The sequence below is a fragment of the Oncorhynchus tshawytscha genome, unplaced genomic scaffold (assembly GCF_018296145.1).
Source record: "Oncorhynchus tshawytscha isolate Ot180627B unplaced genomic scaffold, Otsh_v2.0 Un_contig_3761_pilon_pilon, whole genome shotgun sequence".
In the NCBI taxonomy this organism is placed as follows: domain Eukaryota; kingdom Metazoa; phylum Chordata; class Actinopteri; order Salmoniformes; family Salmonidae; genus Oncorhynchus; species Oncorhynchus tshawytscha.
In genome coordinates, this window is record NW_024609794.1 from 508,740 (window position 1) to 517,474 (window position 8,735).

An 8,735-nucleotide genomic window follows, 5' to 3' on the forward strand; every position below is an offset into this window, starting at 1 on the left:
ACTCCATGACAAAAGCATATGCATAATCGTTAGTCTCTACATTAACTAACATATTCCTCTCAACTGTACATATGTGTTACATGATACGTTATCACTTCCTAATATTTTTTGTCAGCCATCTTTACTGAAGAAAGTCTCCAGCCTTGGGTTGCATAGCGTCATATTCGTCATGGAAACCACTCGATATGATTGGTCATCGCCCAGCGGTCGCCGCTGGTGATTTGCGTCAAAGTTGGGGAAAGTTTTTATTATTCACCGCCTTCCAAGCCGTCGCCGCTTTCTCGCCGCCTCCCTTCCATTGAAAATGAATTGGATGCGGAGTTTCATAATTAACCGGCAACACCAACCAGACAACTCCGCTCGGCACCACGTGTAAGAGTACACAAATGGTCAGACACGGATCATCTCTGCTGCTTATTCGATCCCTACAGAATACATTTTTACCATGGCTCCTCACATCTACCTGTTTGTTCTGCTGATAACTCTCCCCGAAGGTAAGTTGAATTGGTTTTATTGATAATATATTGCATTTGACAGCCACTTCGAAATTGGCACAATATATTAGACCATGAGGAAAATGTTAATTCAACATGATAATGTGAACTGGTTTGAAGCATCTAAGGTCCAGCCAGGGCCTGAAAATAATTAATGTAATGAATTGCTTACTATTTATGTGAAATGTTGTATTGAATATATGTTTAAAACTGTTACTTTGTGCAATGCTGGCTCCATCCAATGACTGCATCTTACTGAACTGGTATTATCCAAAAACGACTATCTTTGAGTCAGACTTTTTCCTTCAAATTCGGGGTGTAGCCATGGGCTCCTCCTTTTCCTCCCAACTATGCAAACCTGTATGTGGGACAATTTTAGGAAGCACTCCTTTACAAAACAGAGACGCACCCCCTACTTTCCTATGGAAAAGAGCCATAGATGCTGTCTTTGTGCTCTGGGAAGGAAGTCAGCAGGAACTAAATAAATTCCAAACTCTATTAAACAAGAGCCCCGAATACCTCAAATTCACCATGCAGACTGATGAGAGAGAAATAAACTACCTGGACTTATGGATCATCAAAGAGAAGGATGCATTACACACAGACTTCTACACAAAGCCCACAGACCACAATCCCCTGCTATGTGCGGACAGTATCCTTCCCCTCTATAATGGTCTACCATACAGTCAGTTGTGCAGGGTTAAACACATCTGTGGCCACCAGACAGATTGACAGCAATAACATGGATTTCCATTGATAATTTTTGTGTGATTTTGTTGTCAGCACATTCAACTATGTAAAGAAAAAAGTATTTAATAAGAATATTTAATTCATTCAGATCTAGGATGTGTTATTTTTATTTTTTTTGAGCAGTGTATATTCAATATGCTATAAACGATTGTTTTTGTAACAGTTTCACTCAAATCATTCTAATTAACTTAATTAATATCACACACTCCTCACTTTTGTCATTGGTTGCACTAATTGCACTGTTTGTCTATGTAACCTGGTTCAAGCATTCATGACATTACCCTGAAAAAGGCACAGTGATGCCGAAACATTGGTGATTTGCCCAATAAATGTATGTATGGAGTGTGCAACTCTTTATTTTTTTTATAGCTTAAAGTTTATTCGCCGTTAGTCAGCACCTCTACATAACTTTCTCTGGGTGTGCGCTAGCTCATGTTTTTTAAATTCAACTTTAATAATTCAACACATGAACCCATACTGCAGTCAGTTTAAAAGCCCCTTCATTCATAACTTCCTCCTACTGTACCTAGACTATATTATAGACTAGTTCTGTACTCCCCCTTCTGGCCATTCTGAGTACTACACCACTATATTGTATAAAATCTAATTGTATTTGTCACATGCTTCGTAGACAACAGGTGTAGACTAACAATGAAATGCTTACTTAAATGTCATTTTCCAACAGTGCAGTTGAAGATAAGATTAATAAATAAATAAAAAAGAATAGTGACGCAAGAAATACATCCACAGTGAATAACAGGAGTACCACAACAGTCAATGTGCAGGGTACAAGGTAATTGGGGTAAAGTGACTAGGCAACAGGATAGATAGTAGCAGCAGTGTGTGTTGGGATGTCAGTGTGTGTGTATCCTGTGTGTGTGTGTTGGGGTGTCAGTGTAAGTATGTGACTGTGTGGGTGGAGTCCTGTGTGTGTGTTGGGGTGTCTGTAAATATGTGTGGGTGGAGTCCTGTGTGTGTGCATAGAGTCAGTGCATGAAAGGGTCATTGCAGGTAGTCTGGGTAGCCATTTGATGAGATGTTTAGAAGTCTTATGGCATGGTGGTAGAAGTAGTTAAGGGTCCTGTTGGTTTCAGACTTGGTGCATTGGTAACATTTGCTGTGCGGTAGCAGAGAGAACAGTCTGTGGCTTGGGTGGCTGGAGTCTTTCAAAGAAATGTTGGGGCCTTCTGACGCCGCCTGGTATAGAGGTCCTGGATGGCTGGGAGCTCGGCTCCAGTGATGTACTGGGCTGTACGCACATCCTAGAAGTGTGTGTGTTTCAGTAGTTTTAAGTCATGTATAACTCTTCATGCAGGGCTCTCTCATCTGGTGAGAACACCGCAGCTTGTCACAGCAACCCTGGGAGAAGATGCAGTCTTAAACTGTGAACTCATGAAACCCAAAGACATGCTGCAAGTCACCTGGGAAAAAAAATGACACGGGCAAAATGTGAACATTGGCTCCTATAGCAAACGATTTGGACCAGTAGTCAACCCACCTTTTCAGAGGAACGTGGAGTTTGAAGATGAGGGACTGCAGAGCTGCTCTATCGTCATCAGAGGAGTGTCAAGAGGAGACGAGTCCTGCTACAAGTGTCTGTTTAACACCTTTCCAGAGGGAGCTATCAGTGGAACCACCTGCCCCCATGTAAATGGTAAAAATCATATTACATTAGTTTGGGGAAGAGGGGATTGAAGGGACACTACCACTCCAAAGTCTAGTGTAAGTTTGTCAGATGTTTTCAGACCTTTTAAACAGAGTTCAGCTGAGATAAGTCCATGTTCTAGGCCATCTGGTTTGAAGATTCAGCTATTTGCCAGACTCCCAAATCAATGGAGAAGATAAGCAGCAAGTCCTTTACAGATCTGCTGTGCTCATCTTTTCCATCCATTTTGGGTTCAGGCATATAATGTGGATTCATCTTAACATAAGGCTACTTTTGAGGTCTTAAACAATGTGTAATGTCCCTTTTAACAGGAACAATGTGTCATGTCCCTTTTAACAGGAACAATGTGTACTATCCCTTTAACACAGGAGCAATGTGTAATGTCCCTTTAACACAGGAGCAATGTGTACTATCCCTTTAACACAGGAGCAATGTGTAATGTCCCTTTAACACAGGAGCAATGTGTACTATCCCTTTAACACAGGAGCAATGTGTACTATCCCTTTAACACAGGAGCAATGTGTACTATCCCTTTAACACAGGAGCAATGTGTACTATCCCTTTAACACAGGAGCAATGTGTACTATCCCTTTAACACAGGAGCAATGTGTACTATCCCTTTTAACAGGAGCAATGTGTACTATCCCTTTAACACAGGAACAATGTGTAAATATGTTACGGTTTTCTAGGTGTGAAGGAGAGTCGGACCAAAATGCAGCGTGTAGATTGCGATCCATGTTTAATAACGAACGTAAAACACGAATCAATAACAAACACTACAAAAACAATAAACGTAACGAAAACCGAAACAGCCTATACTTGTGTAACCTAACACAGACAGGAACAACGACACATAGGACAATCACCCACGACAAACTCAAAGAATATGGCTGCCTAAATATGGTTCCCAATCAGAGACAACGATAAACACCTGCCTCTGATTGAGAACCACTCCAGACAGCCATAGACCTTGCTAGATAACCCCACTAGCTACAAACCCAATACATACACACCAAAACCCTAAGACAAAACACACCACAATACAAAAACCCCATGCCACACCCTGGCCTGACCCAATACATGAAGAAAAACACAAAATACTTAGACCAGGGCGTGACAGAACCCCCCCCCTAAGGTGCGGACTCCCGAACGCACCTCAAAACAATAGGGAGGGTCCGGGTGGGCGTCTGTCCATGGTGGCGGCTCTGGCGCGGGACGTGGAACCCACTCAGTCAATGTCTTAGTCCCCTCTCCTCGCGTCCCTGGATAGTCCACCCTCGCTGCCGACCATGGCCTAGTAGTCCTCACCCAGAAACCCACTGGACTGAGGAACAGCTCGGGACTGAAGGGAAGCTCGGGACTGAAGGGAAGCTCGGGACTGAAGGGAAGCTCGGGAGTGAGAGAAAGCTCGGGAGTGAGAGAAAGCTCAGGGAGGTGAGAGACCAGAGCTGACTGGAGTGACTGGCGGATCTGGAAAGCTCAGGCAGGTAGGTAGATCTACCAGATCCTGGCTGACTGGCAGATCCCGGCCGACTGGCGGATCTGGAAGAGTCCGGCTGACTGGCGGCTCTGGAAGAGTCCGGCGGCTCTGGAAGAGTCTGGAAGAGTCCGGCGGCTCTGGAAGAGTCCGGCGGCTCTGGAAGAGTCCGGCGGATCTGGAAGAGTCCGGATCGGATCTGGAAGAGTCCGGCCGACCGGCGGATCCTGGCAGACTGAAAGATCTGGCTGCTCCACGCTGACTGGCGGCTCTGGCTGCTCCACGCTGACTGGCGGCTCTGGCTGCTCCACGCTGACTGGCGGCTCTGGCTGCTCCACGCCGACTGGCGGCTCTGGCTGCTCCCACTGCTCCACGGCTGGCGGCTCTGGCTGCTCCACGCAGGCTGGCGGCTCTGGCTGCTCCACGCAGGCTGGCGGCTCTGGCTGCGCTGAACAGGCGGGAGACTCCGGCAGCGCAGGAGAGGTGAGAGGCTCTGGCTGCGCTGAACAGGCGGGAGACTCCAGCAGCGCTGTAGAGGAGAAAGGCTCCGGCAGCGCTGAACAGACAGGAGACTCCGGCAGCGCAGGAGAGAGGCTCTGGCTGCGCTGAACAGGCGGGAGACTCCAGCAGCGCTGTAGAGGAGAAAGGCTCCGGCAGCGCTGAACAGACGGGAGACTCCGGCAGCGCAGGAGAGGCGAGGCGCACTGTAGGCCTGATGCGTGGTGCTGGTACTGGTGGTACTGAACCGAGAACACGCACAGGAAGCCTGGTGCGGGGAGCTGCTACCGGAGGGCTGGAGTGTGGAGGTGGCACAGGATGGGCTAGACCGTGAAGGCGTACTGGAGATCTTGAGAGCAGTGCTGGCACAGGACGTGCAAGGCTAGGGATGTGCACAGGAGGCCTGGTGCGTGAGGCTGGCACCAACTTCACCAGCCGACTAACACGCACCTCAGGACGAGTTTGGAGCGCTAACCCAGGTGCCATCAAATCCCGACACGTTCCGTCGGGCGAATTCCATGCAAAAAGCACCAACACAGCAACTCCCACATTTCTCTCTCCTCCAATTTCCGCATTAACTCCTTCACAGTCTCTGTTTCGCTCACCTCCAACACCGGCTCTGGTTCTGGTCTCCTCCTTGGCTCCTCACGATAAACAGGGAGAGTTGGCTCAGGTCTGACTCCTGACTCTGCCACACTCTCCCTGAGCCCCCCAAGAAACTTTTGGGGCTGATTCTCAGGCTTCCTTCCAAGTCGCCGTGCTGCCTCCTCATACCGGCGCCTCTCCGCTTTCCCCGCCTCCAGTTCTTCTTTGGGGCGGCGATATTCTCCAGGCTGAGCCCAGGGTCCTTCTCCATTTAGGATTTCCTCCCATGTCCAGAAATCCTTATAGCGCATCTCCTCTTTGGGCTACTCCTGCCTGTTGACACGCTGCTTGGTCCGTTGGTGGTGGGGGATTCTGTTACGGTTTTCTAGGTGTGAAGGAGAGTCGGACCAAAATGCAGCGTGTAGATTGCGATCCATGTTTAATAACGAACGTAAAACACGAATCAATAACAAACACTACAAAAACAATAAACGTAACGAAAACCGAAACAGCCTATACTTGTGTAACCTAACACAGACAGGAACAACGACACATAGGACAATCACCCACGACAAACTCAAAGAATATGGCTGCCTAAATATGGTTCCCAATCAGAGACAACGATAAACACCTGCCTCTGCTTGAGAACCACTCCAGACAGCCATAGACTTTGCTAGATAACCCCACTAGCTACAAACCCAATACATACACACCAAAACCCCAAGACAAAACACACCACAATACAAAAACCCCATGCCACACCCTGGCCTGACCCAATACATGAAGAAAAACACAAAATACTTAGACCAGGGCGTGACAAAATATCCCTTTAACACAGGATCAATGGCCTCCAAACATCATAGATCAATTTGACCATGTGATGTGCATGAAAACATTATAGTATTTACATTAACTGTGAACTTTTTGTTGTTTTCCTATAGAGCTGTATGGACCCTCACTCCTCATCACACAAACCAACAACAGTCACACCACTCTGTCCTGTTCTGCTACTGGATGACCTGTTCCTATAGTAACCTGGGACAACACATACATTCCAGAAAATTCCACAATGGCCAATGTCACCCATCTCAATGGAACTGTCACAGTCACCATAACTTCCACGCTGGCAGCATTCAGTCTACCTGACAAAGACACCAGGGTTGGCTGTATGGTGTCACTGTTCTCTGGCGGTGTCACCAAGAACGTATCCATGGTTATTCCAGCTAGAACTCATGCTTCATTTCCTGGTGAGAAATGGTTCTGTACATGACTACAGTAACAAACAACATGCTGGGGTCATTCTGAAGTACTGTCTCTGTATGTTCTGTGCTAGGTGTACCTGAGGTCACTGATGGTGACAGGATCAGAGGTAAGTCATTAATCTAATGACCACAACTAATCTCTGACACTTATCTGTGAACTGTATCGTTCTCATCCTGTCATCTTTCACATGTAAGCCAACAGGGATTGGTGCAGTGATGGGTTCACTGTGTCTCATTGCTGTGTGCTGTGTAGCTGCTGTGGCACTGTGGTGCAAACTGAGAAATACAACAAGAAGGTAAGTTTTACTCTTCAGATGACAGAGAGAAAATACAGTATTACTTTGACATTGTTTTTGTAAGTTTGACAATCAGCCTTTATCCCACAGCCCATGATGGAGAACAGGAAGAACCCTCAACATGATGACCTGAAATCCAGAGGTCTAATCTAACACGTATTCAAATGAGTTGCATTCCTGCATCTTTGTTCTGATGTTACTCATGTCACTTACATACTTCATAAAACAAACATGTGAATTACCCTGATTTATACAGAACAACATGTTAATGACCCTCTATATACACAACAATATGTTAATGACCCTCTTTATACACAACAATGTTAATTACCCTCTTTATACACAACAATGTTAATTACCCTCTTTATACACAACAATGTTAATTACCCTCTTTATACACAACAATGTTAATTACCCTCTTTATACACAACAATGTTAATTACCCTCTTTATACACAACAATGTTAATTACCCTCTTTATACACAACAATGTTAATTACCCTCTTTATACACAGCATGTTAATTACCCTCTTTATACACAGCAATATGTTAATTACCCTCTGTTACGAATCCCTTTTGGCCCGACAGTCTAGGGGGATGGTAATGAGACCCGTAACATAACTCATGCAAATTATAATTGTGACAAAGTAAAAGTGTGAACGAAATAACCACGACAACTGAAATTATACCGTCAAACTCAGGGTTTATTGTAAAACACACGGTAATGGGGGGAGCAGGAAAAGGGGCTGAGCTGGACCCAAGGAAAGAAACAATAAGCATCCAAAACACCCCTAAGCTAGACTAGCCTAATTTAACAGCTAACTAACTAACCAAAAATACAGTGGGTGGTCCGCCCAGTTCTAACTAGTGTTTTTAACAAAGTCTACCTACGGGTAGTGTATGCCCATGGGCGACTTGTCTTGGTTTCCCCTTTTCCCACCAGCAATCAAACACAAACACCATAACCAAAAACAATACTCACAGGAGATGACAAAGTGATTTGGAGGTGCTCAAACAAAAGAGAGGTTAAGACACAAAGAGAGAGTGAAACACAGAGATCTACATACATATTTACAGAGAGATTGAGCTCTAGAGCAAACAACTGATGGGGTTTTTAAACCAAGGGAAAGGAACTGTGATAGGGTAGGAAACAGGAGGAGGTGTGTCTTCTGATTGATGATTGATTGTTGTCTGATTGGGGATTGATGATGTTCACCTGGTGAGGGGAGAAGGAGAGAAAAGGAACACACACAGGATACACACACAGGATACTTGTATCCGTAACACTTGTATCCGTAACACCCTCTTTACACACAACAATATGTTAATTACCCTCTTTATACACAATATGTTAATTGCCCTCTTTATACACAGCAATATGTTAATTACCCTCTTTACACACAACAATATGTTAATTACCCTCTTTATACACAATATGTTAATTGCCCTCTTTATACACAGCAATATGTTAATTACCCTCTTTACACACAACAATATGTTAATTACCCTCTTAATACACAACAATATGTTAATTACCCTCTTTACACACAACATGTTAATTACCCTCTTTACACACAACAATATGTTAATTACCCTCTTAATACACAACTATGTTAATTACCATCTTAATACACAACAATATGTTAATTACCCTCTTTATACACAGCAATATGTTAATTACCCTCTTTACACACAACAATATGTTAAT

General features: G+C 44.8%; 1 pseudogene; it reads left to right on the top strand.

Annotated features, from left to right (window-relative positions):
* Positions 1 to 445: 445 nt before the first annotated feature.
* LOC112237154 lies at positions 446 to 7,659 on the top strand (annotated as a pseudogene).
* Positions 7,660 to 8,735: the final 1,076 nt, after the last annotated feature.